A 19,502-nucleotide genomic window follows, 5' to 3' on the forward strand; every position below is an offset into this window, starting at 1 on the left:
GATGATTCATCTTGTGAACAGATGACAAACTTACGATATCAATGAATACAGTATAGTACTGTAAATTTATTTTCTCTTCTTTATGATTTTCTTAATAACTTTTTCTTTTCCCTAGTTTACTTTATTGTAAGAATACAGTCTATAATATAAATGTTAATTGACTGTTATCAGTAAATCTTCCAGTCGACAGTAGGTATGAGTAGTTTTTAGGGAGGCAAAAGTTATATACTTGGATTTTTGACAGTGCAGAGGGTCAGCATCCTAATTTCCACATTGTTCAAAGATTTACTTGAAAATTACTGTATAATTTACTTGAAAAGTGCTCCAAAAATTTTAAGCTCAGAAATACTTTCTTCAAGTTAAAACTAAATCCAACATTTCAGACCAAAAAAAGAAAAAGAACAAAAGAACTAAGCCATTTTTACAAAGGACTCAATTTAAATTTAAATTACAGTAAACATCTGGGTCAAACTAGAAGTTATTTAAGAAATGATTCCCCATTCATCAGCAATGAAGTACCAACTACAAAGATTATACAGCACAGTAGCTGAAACTGTACCCAGAAATAAGAGCACTAAATAATGATAAGCTTGAGAAATTCACTTCACAGAAATCATGACATTCAGCCAATCTCAGACATCCAGGTTATGAAAATTATGTAAAATAATTATAGAACACATTTCAAATGAACATGACTTCCCAATAAACCACACAAGTACAGGTCAGTGGCACACGAATGAATTCAACCTGTGTGTGGATATTAAAGATTAAAGGAGAAACATCTTGAATGTTCAGCAGCATAGTATTCAGAACACTGGGGAGTTTTCAGTGCATAACTTAGTTTGTCCAAGATTATTTCAAAAGATAACTAGATCTAAACACATGCAGTCACTAAATTATTTATGTACAGATTCCACTCAGAACACTTACATTATTGACCAACAAGATTAACTGATACTAAGTACAAATATTTTGCTGAAATTTGTCTTTCAAGTTTTTTTCTATTCCACTCTCCCAGAGTAAACCTGAAACCCTTGGAGTTTCACTTTACATGGCATTCCAAATACCACTCACTTAGCCATGCTAATAAAGAAGAAGAATGGCACAAATGACAAGTAAAGCAGAAGGCTCAATGAGTCCTAATTTTTACACATCAGGCAATCCATTCATTCAAATTGAACAGTACCTAAGTGCCAGAAACAGTTCACGGTGATGAACAAGACAAAGCCCCTGCCTCAAATTGTTAGAGTCTTGTAGATGAGGGACAAATCAAGCATATAAACAAATAAGCATATATTACGTCAGGTAATGACAGTGCGATGAAGAAAAATAAGGCTGCGACAAAAATTACAGAGGATATGCATTTTAGGTAAGGTGATTACAGTTGGCCTTTCAGAGATAACCATTGAGCAATGTCTACAAGATCACATGAGAGTAAATTCATAATGCACATACACAGGAATTAAGACTGAAAAAATGTCTTAGAAACTAAAAGGATGACAGTCTATCCACTGTTTTCCATATAATTAAAACATTTTATAGCATTTGGTTTTATGTAGTTTTTACTATTTTCTCCACTTGAAAAACTTCAAGTCTTCAAATTTAAATCACTAGTTTTAAGAGTTAATCCTCTAATTCGGGGGGGGGGAATCTTTATAACTTTAAATTAGCTTTGAAACACCTAACATTAGATAATTGCACACGGACAGTGCTTTCTTTCTTTCAGAAAGCATTCTTATAAAACAGCTCAATGTGTAAGAATGGGCTGTAAAATCAGAATGCCTCAGTTAAAATTCAGGCTCCTTCTCTTATTTGTTGTGCTTTGAACAAAGTATTTAACCTGTTTCCCTAGTTTCCACCAAACAGTACCTACCTCATATGGTTGCTGAGAGAATTAAATATGATACTGCACATAAAGTATTTACAGAATCTAACAGGAAATCAACATTCTAATGTTAGTTATCACTTATGTAGCAACTACTAAGATAATAACATGATTCCTTAATGAGCCTCAGGCAGGTTAAGACAGATAAGATCACACAAGCAGTAAGTAGTGCTAAATAGCAAAACCAAATTCAAACCCAAGTTCTTCAGAGTCCTGAGCACCCCCACTCTTTCTACTATACCACACAGTGCTATGTAATTAAAGAACTGGGCAATAAAGAACTTGTATAAAACCTTAGAGTTAACAAGGTCTAAGACCTCTAGGTCTCCTAATGACTGACTTCCAGCTTATTACACTGGACCGGACTGTTTCCTTGGAAACTCAAATGACTCATGTGAAAGAATAATAATTGTCCCACATTTTCCAGTAAGAATGTAGCTTAACATCAAGTCTCTTGATAGACAATGTACTAAATGAAACTCACCAAAAGTTCTGATAACTAATTGTAAATGTTACTCAAAATAAACATAGATAAATGACATTTTCCTCTAGTAATGGTACCTGCTATGATTCTATGGTCCCTATGAAACCTATTCAAAGTGGAAGCTGTCTTAAAGGACTGCTCACTGGATTAACTGTCCTTCTCCACCTTTGTAAAAATACATGGGCTGGTGTTTACGGAACGCTAAATGCTTCCTGCTAGCAGTGTACTCTTCCTACCTGCTTACTTCTACAAATCCATTAAATAAGAGAATAAAGTCAAAAGGTGTATTCCTATGAAAACTAAGTTAAATCCTTTGGAAGGCCTTAATGAAAAGCTGGAAAAATCTAGAAAGATCTTGTACTTGGAGAGTTTCCCAGTGCTTACATTTTCATTTCACTTTAAAAAAACCAATACCAGAAATCATAGATAATGTTTGCAGGGTACGATTTATGGAAAGAAGATCAAGATACCCCCTACTCTAAGAAAAGAGATTGGTCCAAATAAAAAGATAGGCAAATAAAAGTAAAATTAAATGTTTTAAGTGAAAACATTAAAGTACACATATGGCCGGGCGCAGTGGCTCACGCCTGTAATCCTAGCACTCTGGGAGGCCAAGGCGGGTGGATCGCTCAAGGACAGGAGTTCGAGACCAGTCTGAGCAAGAGCGAGACCCCATCTCTACTAAAAATAAATTATCTGGACAACTAAAAATATATATAGAGAAAAAATTAGCCGGGCATGGTGGTGCATGCCTGTAGTCCCAGCTACGCAGGAGGCTAAGGCAAGAGGATTGTTTGAGCCCAGGAGTTTGAGGTTGCTGTGAGCTAGGCTGAAGCCATGGCACTCTAGCCTGGGCAACAGAGTGAGACTCTGTCTCAAAAAAATAAATAAATAAAATAAAGTACACATATATTCTGAGTCCTGCTTTAACCTACTTTTTAAATTAATTAACCAATGGCCCTAATCATGTGGGGCAGATAAGAGGTTCCCATTACATTCTAACATCACACCCTCTAGCAAGGGGTTCCTAATTGCTCCCTGTCAAGTTCTTGTGCTCTGACAGTTCCTAAAAGAGGAAAGGAACATGCATCCAAGAATGCAGTATCCATCAAAGGAAGGATTGCAGGATAAAGATTTAATTCATTTGTTCAACTAATCCTTATAAAGCAACTGCTACGTGCCAAACACTGCCCTAAACTCTTAGGATCCATCGACAAACAAAACAGACAAAAAGCCCTGCCCTCATAGAGGTTATGTTATAGTGTGTGTTTGGGGGACAGGGGGAAAGACAATAAACACAATCAATATGGAAATTATATAGTCTGACAGAAGATGACAAGTGCTATGGAGAAAATGGAGCAGGGTACAGGGATCAAAAGTAGGGGAGAGTAGTTTTAAATAAAATAGGCAGACCTTTTTGAGAAATTGACATTTAAAGAGCAAAGACTTGATTGAAGGAAAGAAGGGAATAAGCCATGCAAGTATCACTTTTAATCCAAGGAGGGGCAAAAGCCAGTGTAATGGCCCTAAAGACAGCCAGTGAGGCTGGAAGGATATGAACAGGAGGAAGAATAGTAGCCAACCTGAATGTTAGGGAAAATGGGGAGAGTGGGAGTGACCAGATTCTGTAAGGCCTTACAGGCCATAAAAACTTCGGCTTTTACTCTGCATATAGGAAGTCATTGCGCAGTTTTGAAAAGACAAGCGCTAGGATCTGGTTGCTGTGTTCAAAAGACTGTAGGGAGCTAGTGTAGAAGCAAGGAGGCCAGTTAGGAGGCTAACTACAGAAATCTAGATAAGAGATAAGGGCTTGTACCAGACTGGTAAGCAGTGGAAGTAGCAAGAAGTGATTGGATTCTGGATATATTTTCAAAATAAGATAGAGCACAGAATGTTAAGTGTGAAAGAGGTAAGTCAGGGATAACTCCAACATTTTTTTGCCTGAATGGTGGACAGAGCTGCCATCAGAAGAGATGGGTTAGGCTGCATCTGAGGTAGGTTTAAAAAGGAATATGTAAGTTTAGTTTGAGTTGACCACTGTACATCCAAAACAGGTTGCCTGGAGTAGGTCCAAGAGAAGTCCAAGCTGGAGATATAAATATGAGAGCCATCAGCATATAGGTATTTAAAGCCATGACACTGGATGAGGTCTCCAGAGGAATATAAAAAGAAAAGTGAACCAAAGACTAAGCACGTCAACTTTAAGAGTAGAGGATGACCCATAAATACTGCATGAGCAAAGCAATTAGTGATGAGATCACCAGAGGAATATAAAAAGAAAAGTGAAGCAAAGAATAAGCATATCAACTTCAAGAGTACAAGATAACCCATTAAGAAATTACAGAATGAGCAAAGCAATTAAGAGAGAACCCAAAAAGTAGGTGGTCCTGAAGAAGACAAGTATAAACAATTAAGTTACATTTACTGTGCACATCACTTTATTGAAACCAGATTTAAGTTATGGTTAAAAGTTCTTAGCCTGTAGTAGTTAAGATGATATGTAAAATATTAAATAACTTTTTAAAAAGGAGTTGAGCATTTCTTACATATTTCCCAGGAATATAATATTTCCTATTGGAGTCTCTACTAAAACTGTTCTTAGTATTAAAAGTATATCTTGCCTATTTTCTTTTTACATAAAATCATTTAAAAGCCCGTGCCATTTTAAAAAAAAGATAGCCTAAATACTTTCCACTGCCACCGTTCTCAAAGACCAAAAATACATTTAAGCACAACAGCCTGACACACAAAGTTATAAATCGTCATCACTTTTCTTTTTCTATACCTCAGATATACAAAAAGTTAATCAAACTCCTTACTTCGTGGCACTTAAGGTTTCCCCCTTATTCTTTGTCCATTTATATAAAAAAAATAGCTTACATTCATATTTGAACCAATGTTTCCCAGTGATTTGCATATAAATTACATTTCTCTGATTGAGACACCCAAAGTCATGTTCACAAGAGGAGAAAGCAATGAAATGCAACTCTATTTGTGTATGAGTGATCATCAGTATCACTTCTAGAGAAAGTTACTTGCTTCTAGCCTCTACGTATACTTTGGATTTACCTTCAAAGTAGCTAAAAACACGGAACAAGCAGCTCATGTTACCCTCAATATTTGAATGCATGGTTTCTCCGATTTACATATTCTCCTTTATTACATATTAGGTCAGATACCTAAGAAACCCAAAGCCTTCCTGGAGCCATTAAGTTTATTTACAATTTAAAATTGTTACAAAATGTTAGAGATCTTTTAGATAAAAAATTCCTTGGCTATAAAAAATAAGCATACAATTAAAAATACACCTTCCATATATTTCAAGTAAAATTCGAGTTACAAACTTAACAATAGTGACAATCTTAACATCCGTCCTTTATAAGTTAAGCCTCAAAAAAGTCTTTACTTTTTAGGCTCTTTAGAAAAGCCATATTGACTGATACTTAACATATAATTATTAAAATCATTTCCCTTCCAAAAGCAGATTAAATCTTATAAACTAAAGGTGGCCTGACGTGAAAGATTTTTAGGGAAAAAAAGAAGAGACTACTGATATAAAGGGAGGATGTGGAAATATCTAAATCGGAAGCAAAATCATAAACGAATGGCTCTTCATAATGCTGACTCTGAATCATCAAGGGTTAAATCTTGAAATCCTTTGTAATTTTGAAGTGTTTAATAGATTTAGGAAAAATTTTCAATAGGTCTTGTCATATTATAAGTTTTAAGTTTCTGTATGAGTCTCAGAAAAGTAAATTAGGCAGAACACCTTATTATCTAAGCTCACCCGATAAGTTATTGTTATGTCTGCTAAATTCTACAAAATTAGAAGAGACACTTCTAACTCAGTATTAGGGTGGGAGAGGAATGAACTTTTTCTTGGATCCTACAAACAATAAACCCAGCTATTTCGTGTTAGAGCCTCGGAAAGAGGGGAAAAAAAGGAGCCTTGTTTACCAAGCGACACATCAAATAGGAAAGTCTACTGCAAGGTATGTCTACCCAAAATACAGGAACACTCAAGAGTACTCCAGTGTTCTAGGGAAGATTATCCCAAGTCTCATCAGCAACTGCTTTTGGCCAAACTGGAGACACTGTTGCCATTTGCCTGCGATGTGAGGTAGAGAAAACAAGTACAACCTAATTTAGCCAAAATCAAACTTTAAATCAACTGCTACACAGTTTAGAACGTTTAGTTCACCCCAAGGTGCTTATCTTTAGCTGGCTATTGGGTGTCTTAATTTCTCACGGCTTTCCACAAAGCATCTCGGTAAGGAGATAACTTTGAACAGTTAACTTCGACTGTAGCTTTTTAAGCAGTGCTTATTCAAATAGCTGTTAAGAAATCCGTTTCTGGTATAGGCCCAACACAGTTAGGAATTTAGATTCGTCCTTCCTCCCAGAAGGAGGAATGGCTAACATTAAACAGCCCGCTTTTAACCTAATCAAGGTGCGGCTGGACGAGGTTAGGACGCCGCCGCCCGCGTCCGGAGCTGCCCATCTCTAGTGCACTCACGCTGCTTCGCCGCCCTCCTTCACCACCAACGTGCAGGGCTGCACATTCCACATCAGGTGTCTCACTGCCGTACGACTTCTCTACACTGCCAGTTTGGTTTTCTGACGAGGTCCCCAAGGCCAAAAATCCCACTGTTGAAAATCCAAGGGGGGAGGAGGAATCACTTAAGAAGACACACCCCTCGAAGAGAGCAAGGGATAACTTCCCGGCCTCGAGGGCGGTCCACAGATTTTTCCTAACTCTCCCCTCACGCTGCTTGCCTGTCCCCAACCGCCCCCCACCACGACCCAGGGACAAGGACGGGGCAGTGGGGGTACGGGGGTGCCAGGGAAGGGAGTGAGCTCGGGACAGCGGGCTCCCTGACTATCCGGAGGGAATGGCGAGGACTGAAATTCCAGCATGGCGTAAGCATGGCCCAGCTCCGGCCCAGGGACGCCGCCGGAGGCGCGCTCCCTCCGTCCACCGACCGGGGAGGCGGTAATCCGCCTTCCCTCCCGGGGGCCCTCAGGCCTGCTAAAAATAGGCGCCTCGGTCACCCCAGGGTCCTCTCAGGCCGACCTCGCCCTCCCGAGACGTCCTCGGGGGGGGGGGGGGTCCTCTACCGCGCCCGAGCTGGGGTCGGGCCCCGGACGGCCCGGCGAGGCCGAGGCGGCGTCCTGGCCTGGGCAGCAGCCAGGCGGCGGCGACCGGACACCCGAGGCCTACCGGGCGGGCGATGGCAGCGGGCGGTGTCCGGGCCCCGCGGCCGCGCCCCCCCCGCCTGGCGCGGCCCTCCAGCCCGCCCAGGACCCCGCGGCCGGCGCCACCCTCCCCCCAAAGTCTCCGCGGTCGAGGCCCGGGCCCAGGTGCGGCCTGCTCGCCCTCACCCTGCGCGACTGGGAAAGGAGACCCGGAAGACGCGGCGGCGCCGGCACTACAGCCCGGGCCGCCCGCTCCGAGGCGCCGCCGCCGCCGCCGCAGTCGCTTAGGTGCCGTCGCGCCGCCGGGCAGGAAACGGGCGGCTGCGGGGCGGGGCGGCCCCGGCACGTCCCGGCGTCGGGGCCGGCGGGGCTTGGAGACCAGCCCCTTAAAGGGACAGGCTCTCGTCCGCCCCCGCGCGCCGTTTCGCGGGCGTCCTGCTGGCTCGGGATTCCGGGACTTCCTACCGAGATCAAGTCCCCCAGCTAGGTGGAGAGCTGGAGTGCTGGGGTTGGAAGCTCAGCGGAATCCCCTTCATTCAGGAGCCCTGCTCTCCGCACCCAAGGCTAGTTTCGTCTCTCAGCCCTCCCACCAGAGCACCACCTGGCTCCCCACACCGGATGATTTCTTTCAACTTAAGCAAAGGGTGTTAGATTTCCACCACCAACACCCCCTCGCCTGTCCCGGATTTCCCCCTAGAAATTGCTGGAAAACGAAATCCTCCGTTCCTCTGTCTCCTGAGTGTCTCTGAATTCTCCTTCGGGCAACCCTAGCTACAAGCGGAGAGAGAAATTAGAAGCCGACCCAAATAAATTGTGTGCCAATATTATGGAACTGTTGTGTCTGCCAGCTCGTGGCCATTCATTGAGCCGGGGTAAATAGCTAGAAACTGCCATGGAAGGAGGGATTGGCCAGAATCAGCTTATTCGTTTGCTCTTGGCTAAAAGGATGGCAGCGATCTTCCTGGTCTACTGGCAAATGAGTTGTGTTGATTGTCATGATTTATCGCTTATCAATCTCTCACAGAATGCCTGGCACTGCCCGGAACGCGTACAAAACCCTCCAAGCTCTCTTCCAATGTTATGAGAGCTCGAAATGACTCAAACGCTTCTCGCGTGTGAACAGAGATACATAAAATTAGGACTCATCATCACCTCCCCTTATATCCTGACAAAGTGGGAACGGGAGCAATCTTTAAGGAATGAACAGCAGAACAGTTTCTACACCAACAGAGAATTTCCTTAATATGGGCTGATTAAAAGTGTACTGTACTGTACATTTACATTGTAATTATTTTTGTCTGAGCTTTCTAGAGCACCTCCAAAGTTCAAGTGAAAACCGAGCAGTATATAGGAGCCTGAGGTGTTGAGAATTCTGCCAGTCTTCAGTCACTATGTTCTCCAAAGATGCATTCTGTCTTATTTTAACTCCAGAGGCGTCCTCTTTTTCCTTTCTCATTAGGATTACTCAGCCCCTCAGCGGCTCCAGTGCCCTCAAAGCAATCTCTCTCTGAAGTACTGGCTGTCTTCTGAGCGTGTGCCAGAATATCCAGCTTTGTTGAAAGGGGAAGCCATTAGTCTCTTAATACAAAAGGGAAATGCATCATTTCTGTAATGGAGTTTAAGGGCTCTCGATTAGTTTACAAACAGTAAGTTCCTCAGGTTAGTACTAAAGCCTGCTTTAGGTTAGAATAAAATTTTCTGTCATTTTCAGTAAAACCACAATGTCATTTTAGAGACAGTAATAATTAGATACACTTGTAAATAAGACAATAAGTGGAGTTTAGGACACTAAATATATAATACTACTGCTCCTAGTCAGGGATCACTTATTTCTGTGTTGCATAGTTTGAAACAAGTATAAATGCACCAACTATTTCAGCTTTTCCGGGCCATTGGACAAGTGGCTGGATGCTTTATTCTTTATAACATTTCTGTTTATTCACATCATAACAAAAAGATTTACTATTTATGAATTTACCATTTATGAATGGCAAGCCCTATTATGCATTAAGATCAACCCTCTAAGTTTTGAAGTATAGTATAATTAACTATAATTAACACATATAACTAACTTAAGATATAATTAACTTTGGCTGCTGCTTATTACTCTCCAGTGTCACTGAAACCAACAACTAACTTGTTAAAAAGGATTAGCAAGGCTGGGCAAGGTGGCTCACACCTGTAATCCTAGCACTCTGGGAGGCCGAGGCGGGTGGATCCCTCAAGGTCAGGAGTTCAAGACCAGCCTGAGCAAGAGCGAGACCCCGTCTCTACTAAAAAATAGAAGGAAATTATCTGGACAACTAAAAAAAATAGAGAAAAAATTAGCCGGGCATGGTGGCACATGCCTGTAGCCCCAGCTATTCGGGAGGCTGAGGCAGGAGGATCGCTTGAGCCCAGGAGTTTGAGGTTGCTGTGAGCTAGGCTGACGCCACGGCACTCGAGCCCAGGCAAGAGAGTGAGACTCTGTCTCAAAAAAAAAAAAAAAAAAAGGATTAGCACACCCAACATCTGAGTTACCTCTAGTTGTGACAACTAAGAAATTAGATTTTATTGAAAACTATGATGTATAATGCTGTGTTACCTAAAGAGGACTCGCCTCTCTCTGTTTTTTGAACAAAAGTGCAATTTACTGAAGACTGTCTTCTGACGTTTATCATGTAACAATTCTCTTTTTTCTGGGCTTTGAGAGAGTTTTAGAGACTCATGGTACACATCTCTCCTGCAGATGGAGAGCAAGCTGGCTATTCCTGTTTTGTCTAGGGTAGACTTCCCAGAAGTGCTGAGTTATGTAGAGATTTGAGTAATACATGAGTAATAGATTCTATCTTCTTACTCCACCAGATCAGGGATGGCAGAGATGAAAGTATAGTGGAAGTAATTCACAGAATTTAAAATAAAGGGATGCTTCTGGGTCTACATTCACCCAGATAATGGAGTGGGGAGGCTCACAGAAACTTTTCCAGCTGCAGATCTAGAAGTAATCAGTTGTGCTAGCAAAGTATCTCATACGTAAGGGCGTTTAATAGAGAAGTCTGCATTGTTCGAGCATGTACTTTCATGACAGATTAAAGATGGCCACAAATTATTTGCCACTCTTTGCATGAAGAGGGGGAATCTGGGAAGGCTCTGTGACTGCTGTGACCAATAGAAGATGGCAGAAGTAATGTTTTAGCAAGTTCTGGGCCCAGGCTGTGAGAGACAGGCAGTTCCACACTGTCACTTGGAACCATTGATCTTAGAGCCCTGAGCTGCCATGTAAGAAGTCGAACTACCTTACCAGAGAGGCCATCTGGAAAGGCCCTGAAGACTACATCAGGAGGGAGATGAGCCCAGCTGGACTCAGCCTTGCAACTAACTGTCCCCACCAAGGTGCCAGATATATACATAAAGCCTTCTTGAACCCCAGACCATCCATGCCGCAAACTAAATACCACATGACCCCAGCTAATACTACATGAAGCAGAAGAATCACCCAGCCAAGTCCTGCCTAAATATCAGACCCCACAGAATTCTGACCCCATAGAAATAAAATAATTTTTGTGATTTTTGGATGATCTGTCATGCAATAGATAAATGGAACAGCTTTCTTCCACTTTTCTAAATAGCTACAAGAAATCTTGTTTAAGCAGAAGGGAATTTCGACTTTGTTCATACAATCACAAAACATCACTGGGGACTTTCAAGGGAAATTTGGGCAAGAGTGAGTAGGGAGGTAAAGTTAGTATGTAGCATAATTTAATATGATTGAAATCACCTCAATGTCTCCCATCTTCAAAGGCTGCCCAATGAATTGGAAACTGGTGGATTAAATGAAAACAGAGAAACTAGTATTTATTGTGCATACGCACTTTACCAGGTATTTAATGTACATTTGCTCACAAAGTCCTCATAACAACCCTATATTATAGTAACAGGCTCACATAGAGTAACTAACTAGTACAAGGACCCGAGGCTCAAAAACTAGTACTCAAACCTAGATTTGTTTGACTTCAATTCCCATGTACGTGCCATGGTACTATGTTGACCCCAAGGTATAAACCTTTATATATACAAACAACTAAAATGTGAATTTTCATTTACATATAGGTTTTACTTATTCATAATATCTTTTTGTCATTAGCATAAATAATAAATATATAATATTAAATTAAATCAGCAATGTTACATTGGCTGCCAGTTGGCATCATGTAAACTCTCCTAACTGAAAGAATGTAGTATTGAAATGTATACATTTTTGTCCAAGTGCACCTAGCAATTGGAAGAAACAACCTTTAAACCCTCTTTGATTCTTGACTCCATGATTTTTTTTTTTTTTTTTTTTGAGACAGAGTCTCACTGTGTTGCTCAGGCTAGAGTGCCGTGGTGTCATCCTAGCTCACAGCAACCTCAAACTCCTGGGCTCAAGCGATCCTCCTGTCTCAGCCTCCCAAGTAGGTGGGACTACAGGCATGCGCCACCATGCCCGGCTAATTTTTTTTTTCTATATATTTTTAGTTGTCCAATTAATTTCTTTCTATCTTTAGTAGAGATGGGGTCTCGCTCTTGCTCAGGCTGGTTTCGAACTCCTGAGCTCAAACAATCCGCCCGCCTCGGCCTCCCAGAGAGCTAGGACTCCATGATTTTTAACACACTTCCTTTAGTACACTTCCTTCACAGAACCTGGTTTTGTTCCCTGACTCTGCCCCTTTCTAGTTGTATGACTTTGGTCAAGTCACTTCCTTCTCAGAGCTTTAGTTTCCTCACTAATTAACTGAGGCCAAGAGCACTTAGCTCTAAGGGTAAATGTGAGAATTATGTGAGATAATGTATTTCAAAATATTTTTAGCCAGGGGCAGTGGCCCATGCCTGTAATCCTAGCACTCTGGGGGTCCAGGCCAAGGTGGGAGGATAGCTTGAGCTCAGGAGTTCGAGACCAGCCTGAGCATCAGCAAGACCCTGTCTCTACTAAAAATAGAAAAAATTAGCTGGGCATGGTGGTATGGGCCTGTAGTCCTAGCTACTCAGGAGGCAAAGGCAGGAGGATCGCTTGAGCTCAGGAGTTTGAGGTTGCTGTGAGCTAGGCTGATGCCACAGCACTCACCCAGGCAACAAAGTGGAGACTTTGTCTCAAAATAAATAAATAAAATTAAAAACAACAATGTCAAATTGCTATACATGTTTCTAAGTAATAAGTAGCATTTAAAAAATATTTTTAAACTATTAAATGGCACTTAACTAGAAAATAGACTAACCACCTTATTATAAATTCTTAATATAAATATTAAATAAGGCATTGTTCAACCTATATTGTATTTCTATCTGAACAATAACTACCATATTAGCTACTTTTCATACAATGTATATAATTGTTAATTCTGACAACAACCACATGAGATGTAATTATGCTCATTTTGCAGATGAGAAGCAGGCTCAGAAAATGAAATAACTTGCCTAAGGTCAAATGAGTAGTTGGGACTGAAACTCCAAAGTCCAACCTCCCTCCACTCCAGCAGACCTCCCCCCATAAGACAACAGGCTAGTTTTCCTGCTTGTACAGAGTAAAAAAGAAAGACTTGACATCTATCTTCTCACTTTCAGGCCAAACCACTCTAAGTCCCACCAGATAAGTAGGAATCATTCTTATTTTTAAAAACTTTACATGTAATTCAACATCCTTCCTCAATAGCCACTTCAGTTTAATGTCCCTCACTGTTATATAATTCTTCTATCACTCTAAACTCAATCATGGACACACTTTTAATTGCATGTTCATTGCGAAAAATAAAAAGTAAAAAAGTAAGTAGAAGGAAGTTTAAAAAATCACCTATAGTCTCACATCCAAAGATAACAAGTAACGTTTTTTCATTTCTTCTATTTTCTAAATCTGTGCATATTTTTATTATAATTATGATTAGAAATACTAAATGAAGTAACATATTCAAAAATTTTAGATAGTGTCGTGCTTTTTAACATCTTTGTTTTTTCCAACTTTAAGATTAATTCAGGCCGGGCAAAGTGGCTGTAATCCTAGCACTCTGGGAGGCTGAGGCAGGAGGATTGCTTGAACTCAGGAGTTTGAGACCAGCTTGAGCAAGAGTGAGATCTCGTCTCTACTAAAAACAGAAAAATTAGCCAGACAACTAAAAATAAAAACAAAAAATTAGCCGGGCATTGTGGCATGTGCCTGTAGTCCCAGCTCCTCAGGAGGCTCAGGTAGGAGGATCGCTTGAGCCCAGGAGTTTGAGGTTGCTGTGAGCTAGGCTGATGCCACGGCACTCTATCCTGGGCAACAGAGCAAAACTGTCTCAAAAAAAGAAAAAAAGATTAATTCATAAAGTTGGCAGAACTGTTACATATTTTAAAAGACCAAAGAGGCAGAACAAAGAAACATGATAAGTTGTCCTTGACAGGATCCTTTTGCAAAAAAATATTATGAAAGATATTTTGGGTACAGATGGGAGTTATTTGAATAAAGGCTGAGTATTGAATAATATTATATTAGAGGATTATTATTTATTTTCTCAGGTGTGATTATATATGTATTTATAATATAGAATTATATAGAATATCCTTAGTTTTCAAAAACACTCACTGAAGTATTTAGGAGTAAGAAAATCATGATGTCTTTAACTTACTTTCAAATGATTCAGCAAATATATATAGAGAGAGCGATAAAGATAATATAGAAAAATGTCAGCAATTGTTGAATCTAAGTGGTAGATATACAGGGGTATATTGTGCTGTTTTTCATCTTTTCTGTATGTTTCAAATTTTTCACGATAAAATGCTGAGGGAAAAATTCAAAAGAAACATATGGCTACTATAGAAAATTTCCAGAAAAAAAAACGTAAAGACATAAACCAATGTGGTTTTCAACCTTTCCTTGTATCTTTTGTGATGGTCACATTTCTTTGTAAATATTTTAAAGAGTTTATTAAAATCAACCTTGCAGTCTTCTTTCTTTAGTCCAATTACTCACAGGTGTTATTTTTCCAGTTTTCTCCTATCTTTGGGGGTCTCTAAAGGTGGATGCTACACTTTTACTAGTAAGATCTGTAAATAATGCCCAGGGTAATGGAAGATTACTTTGTAGTTCTTTAGTCCTCACTTGACAAGTTTTATTTGCTTGGTAGGTTAGATCACTTTTAGTTGATTAGAATTAGCTCTTCAATAAGGCCTAAATAAATAATTTGGTCAATATTCAGGCTGCTTAGTGTCACATATGGGAAAATAATGCCTCTCTTCACCAACACAGCCTATATAAACTTCACCCAGACCAGCCATATTGCAGGGAGGAAACCTGCCCTGAGGAATCAGGCAAGAGAATGTGGATATTTCAACATAAATCATCACCACTGCTGCCCAATAACTCTTAAGAGTATGACCAAGTGAGAGTGGATCAGTAGCAACAAATCAAATCAAATCAAGTCAGCATATATTGCAGTGTACACAGCATTTTGTTAGGTGTTTGGATATAAAAGAACGCTTAAAAATTTCATCTTGAAAAATGGTCTCACTTCTTAAACCATGCTGCTGTTTTCAGCTCCTCCGTGATAACTGTTAGATTCCAGCCAGTCCTTGCCTGGTGTTTTTCCTCCCATTAGTATAACCCTGTAATTAACCTTTGTGGGCTTTGTTCCGTTTATTCTCAACCATGTCTCCAATTTACCAATTTCTTTTGATCCGGTCAACAATTTTTTTAAAGCCACCTTTTGGTACTTTTATGTATTATTTTAGAAATTTTGTATTTATGAGAAAAAGAAAATAGATTCCATGCTCCATTACAAATTATTATTCCTTGAAGGCTGTAGAATAATTTCTATGGATGCCAAATCTCATGACACAAAGCTCTGGATGTCAACCCTCTTGGCCTCTTCAGGGACCTCACGCTCCGTCCCTGAAGCAATGCCCTTTTTGTCTATATATTCAACCTCTCCCTGTCTGTCAGCCATTAGAGCATTCAGGGGTCTCTTCACTTAAATGGAAAAAAAAAAAAGTTCCTTCAAACTCCACACCACCCCATCTACCCTGACTTTACCTCATCCCCTACAAAGCCAGGTTTTTGTTGGTTGGTTGATTTGTTGGGTAAGAGACATTTACTTGACTGTGTATTTTCACTGTCCATTCACTCCTCATAGTATGATAATCTGCTTCTGCACCCACAACTGGATTCTGATACACTTCTCACCAAAGCCACCAATGATATTTCTGCTGCTAACTCCAATGAAGCATCTCGTGTTTATGTGGTAGACCTCTCTGTCATATATGACACTACTTGTTCCTTTTTGAAATGCTTCTCTTTCCTTCACTTCAGTCACCTCACCCAGGAATCTTCTGACATACCACACAACACTGCTTCTGACAAAGGAACTCATTTCACAGCAAAAAGGGTGAGGCAATGGGCTAAAGCCCAAAAAATTCACCAGAAGTAGCTAACATGGTAGAATGGTTGAAATGGCTATCAAAGACTCAGTTTTGGTGACAAATGAGAATCAGAGACAATTGCAACATTACAGTGCTATTCTACAAGATGCAATATATGCTCCAAGTCGGCTACCAATATGTATGACATTTTTTTACCCCGTACACAAAATATATAGGTGCAAAAACCAGGAGGAGGAAGTGGGAATACCTCTTCTCCTTGTTATACCTAATGATCTACTTACAAAAATTTTATTTCTGGTCTCTGCAGGTTTAGAGGTCTTAGTTCCCAAGGGAGGAAGGCTTTCACCAGGAGACAAATATGGTTCTGTTTGAACTGAAAGTTGAAGCTTCCATTTGGCCACTCTGTGTTTCTCAAGCCACTGTACAACAGACAGAGAAGCAATGTGCTCTTTTGATTGAGGTCATGGATGTGTATTACCAAGGAGATCTGACCTCTGCTAAGCTCTCCCATTTAGTAGGAGTACTACTACTAAGTACTCCTACTACAGCAACCAACTCATACCAGTTTGCTTGAGACTTTCTCAGTTTTATCACCTGAAGTCTGACATCCCAGGAATCCCCTCAGTCCCAGGCAAACTGGGACAGTTGGTCACCCATCTAACTTTTCTGAGCCATTGAAGACACTCAATAAATTTGCTGGAGAATAGATCTTGTTTACATCAAGCAGAATCCATCCCTATCCTCCCAAAATACATCCTCAATGACACTCGGACTCATTTTTCATCCCAGGGAGAAATATTTGAAGATAACATTGGCTTGGCCCCCTTCACTGGCTCATGTCCATTCACAGACATCATCTTCAGTGGCTTGTATGACTTTGAGGACAGAGTACTGCTTCCTTGACAAGCTGAGGTCAAAGTCCTGCACATCACACACTTCAGCTCATTTTTGTTCTTTACTCACGTTTTCCAATATTTTCTAATAATGATATAGTTAGTCCCTTGATCTTTACCTTTTTTGTGAATTCTCTCAGTAACCTAATATTTCCAACACTATGGAAAATATATGTTAGTTCCGGAAGGGATCATAAAAATCATCTAATCCAAGCCCAAATATTTCACATTCATCTGCAATTGCTCTATTTATTTTAACTTCATTATTTTTGTTTTAGTTTATGATTTGTCATGTTCACCAGGCATTCATTTCCTCAACTGACAGAAAATTAAACTTGCACATTTAATCCAGTGAGTAATTCTTTGCTCGTGTAATGATTGTGAACTCTGACTTTCAAAACCTCAGTGTTTTCTAGCATCTCATCAAAGAGCTCTACTCAATGAGAGCTTGTTGACAAGGGACTTGGTTTTCTAAGTATTGCACATCAGTCTCATTTTCCATTGTGTCTTGGTAATGACATCTGTGATTGTCAAAAGATTTGCTTCCATATGTACTTGGTTTACGGCGCCAAGCCCCGCATAGAACTCAAAAACCAAGATTAAGATTTATTCCATTTCAGATGAGAAACAACTGAGATAAAACAATACCCTCCCACAAAACCTCCACTGGTGCTACTCTCAACCAAATAATGGGGTAAATAGATCACGAGATATGTTCTCATAATCAGTTCTCTCGTTTTTCAAGGGCAACAATAAAAAAGAGAATTTGTGGAAACAACTGTGAATTTAAATACTAACCAAGAAATATTCGTTATGCTTAGAAACTCCTGCCAATTTGTCAGAGTCCACCTCCTGTGAAATTGCCAAGAAAGGGGATTTTTAAAGAAAAGGACTTTTTACCACTTTTTCTTTCTTTGAGTTTAAATTTTATTACTTTTTAACTTTATTTTCTTCCAGTGAGTGTATTGGGACTGTTATAGGAGATCTCAACTGCCATTGGTTCAGGAGTCTGAAAAGAAACCAAGACTACAGGAGTACAAAGATCAATAGTAACAAACTCCTTTCAGCTTCTAAGCCTGACAAGAGAGGATATAATATTAATACTACCAAAAAGCCCAAATCCAAGTATTAATAATCCACTAAGGCCAGGCGCAGTGGCTCCGTCCCATAATCCTAGCAATTCGGGAGGCTGAGGCAGGAGGATTCCTTGAGACTAGGAGTTTGAGATCAGCCTGGGCAAAAGAGTGAGACCCTGTCTCTACAAAAAAAATTTAAAAATTAAGCAGGAGTGGTAGCACACACCTGTACTCCCAGCTACTCAGGAGGCTGAGGTAGGAGGATTGCTTGAGCTCAGGAGTTTGAGGTTGCAGTGAGCTGTGATGAAGCTACCACACACTAGCCCAGGCAACAGAGCGAGACCCAATCTCAAAAAAAAAAAAAGTTCTATGAATAGTTTTGTCGAAAATCATTTAGTGTTGAGAGAATAAAAACAACAGATATCTCTCCAAAAAATAGTTTTGATTTAAAAAGGAGGAGCTCAAATTAACAGCTGGAGGATTACACAATGCTTCAGATTGGAAGGATTTTTAAACTTTTCTTTCCAGTTTCTTTTCAAAGTCTTTTAGTCTTGTCCCATCAGTTGTAGGAGTCTACCGTAGGTAGCAAACAATTCTAAAATGGCTTCAGAGCAAAAACCAAATCTAGGATAGAGCTATAAGATCGTTTTATTAAGAAGTCAGGGAAATAAGGTGATGTCTCGTGGATACTTGCAGAGAGACAGAAGGCCTTCCGAAGATTTTAAGGGTGTTGCTTGTAGACTTTCTCTGTTTAAATGGCAGGGCTTCTAGGAATCTAAGGCAATTGTCCTATAGCAGCTTCACAGGGAGCCCAAGGGAGATAAATACTTATTTCAAGAGCTTGCTGGTGAGTTGGGGGGAGAGCCTGCTTAGTTGGAATCAGCTGCTGCAGTATAAATTCGTAGGCATCTGGGCTCAACGACCTACCTGTGCCCTAAAATTGTCACCATCTTTTATCCTTTCCATGACCTAGTACAGTTTCTTAGGTACATGTTCAGTAAATAGTTTTAATTGAACAGAATTTACCCCCCCAGACAAAAAAATTTTCAACCCATATTGTTTAGATTAATTTAAAAAGGAGACATTATGTAACACACTTTTGACCAATAGACTAAAAAGAGTAAAGCTTAGAGTGAATAATTATGCCACTTAATATTAGTCAAATGTCCATTTCCAGGAAGACCAAGGTAGGGCTCTCTCAGCAGTGACAGAAACTAAGCTCAAATTTCTTGAGCACAGAGGGAATAATTTATTGCTTTATGTCACTGAAAAGTCTGAGGGAGTTTGGCTTCAGGCACAGTGAGATCCAGAGACTCAGAATTCCCTCACTCTTGCTCCAACCCATAGCTCTGCCTTCCTCTGTCAGCTCTATTCCCTGGAAGGCTCTTTGGGAATTTCCGCCAACAGATTTAGGCTTTAACCCTGTGAGCTTAGCAACCCCAAGGGAAAGAGGACATCTCTTTCCCAATAGTTCTAGCAAAAGTTCAGGATTAATTTGAATGTGGTTGAGCCTAGGTCACATCCTGACCTCTGAACAACCACTGTGGTTAGGAGGAAGGTCTATGATGGTTTCTGAGGTCTGGGTTACATGCGCACCCCTG

At 40.3% G+C, this 19,502-nt stretch overlaps 1 protein-coding gene across 6 annotated transcripts in view; it reads right to left on the reverse strand.

Annotated features, from left to right (window-relative positions):
- The window catches only part of KTN1 (kinectin 1 (kinesin receptor)), a 95,423-nt gene extending 87,535 nt beyond the window's left edge, over positions 1-7,888 (reverse strand). For 5 of the 6 annotated variants that reach the window (XM_012663786.1, XM_012663780.1, XM_012663783.1 and 2 more), the window contains exon 1: positions 7,752-7,888. The gene's annotated coding sequence lies outside the window, so the exon portion shown is untranslated. Of the gene's footprint in view, positions 1-6,885; positions 7,017-7,751 lie in introns of all 6 variants that reach the window. The other variant, XM_012663781.1, reaches the window with a different exon arrangement.
- Between the last annotated feature and the right edge of the window lie 11,614 nt (positions 7,889-19,502).

The sequence above is a fragment of the Propithecus coquereli genome, unplaced genomic scaffold (assembly GCF_000956105.1).
Source record: "Propithecus coquereli isolate 6110/MARCELLA unplaced genomic scaffold, Pcoq_1.0 Scaffold83, whole genome shotgun sequence".
NCBI lineage: Eukaryota > Metazoa > Chordata > Mammalia > Primates > Indriidae > Propithecus > Propithecus coquereli.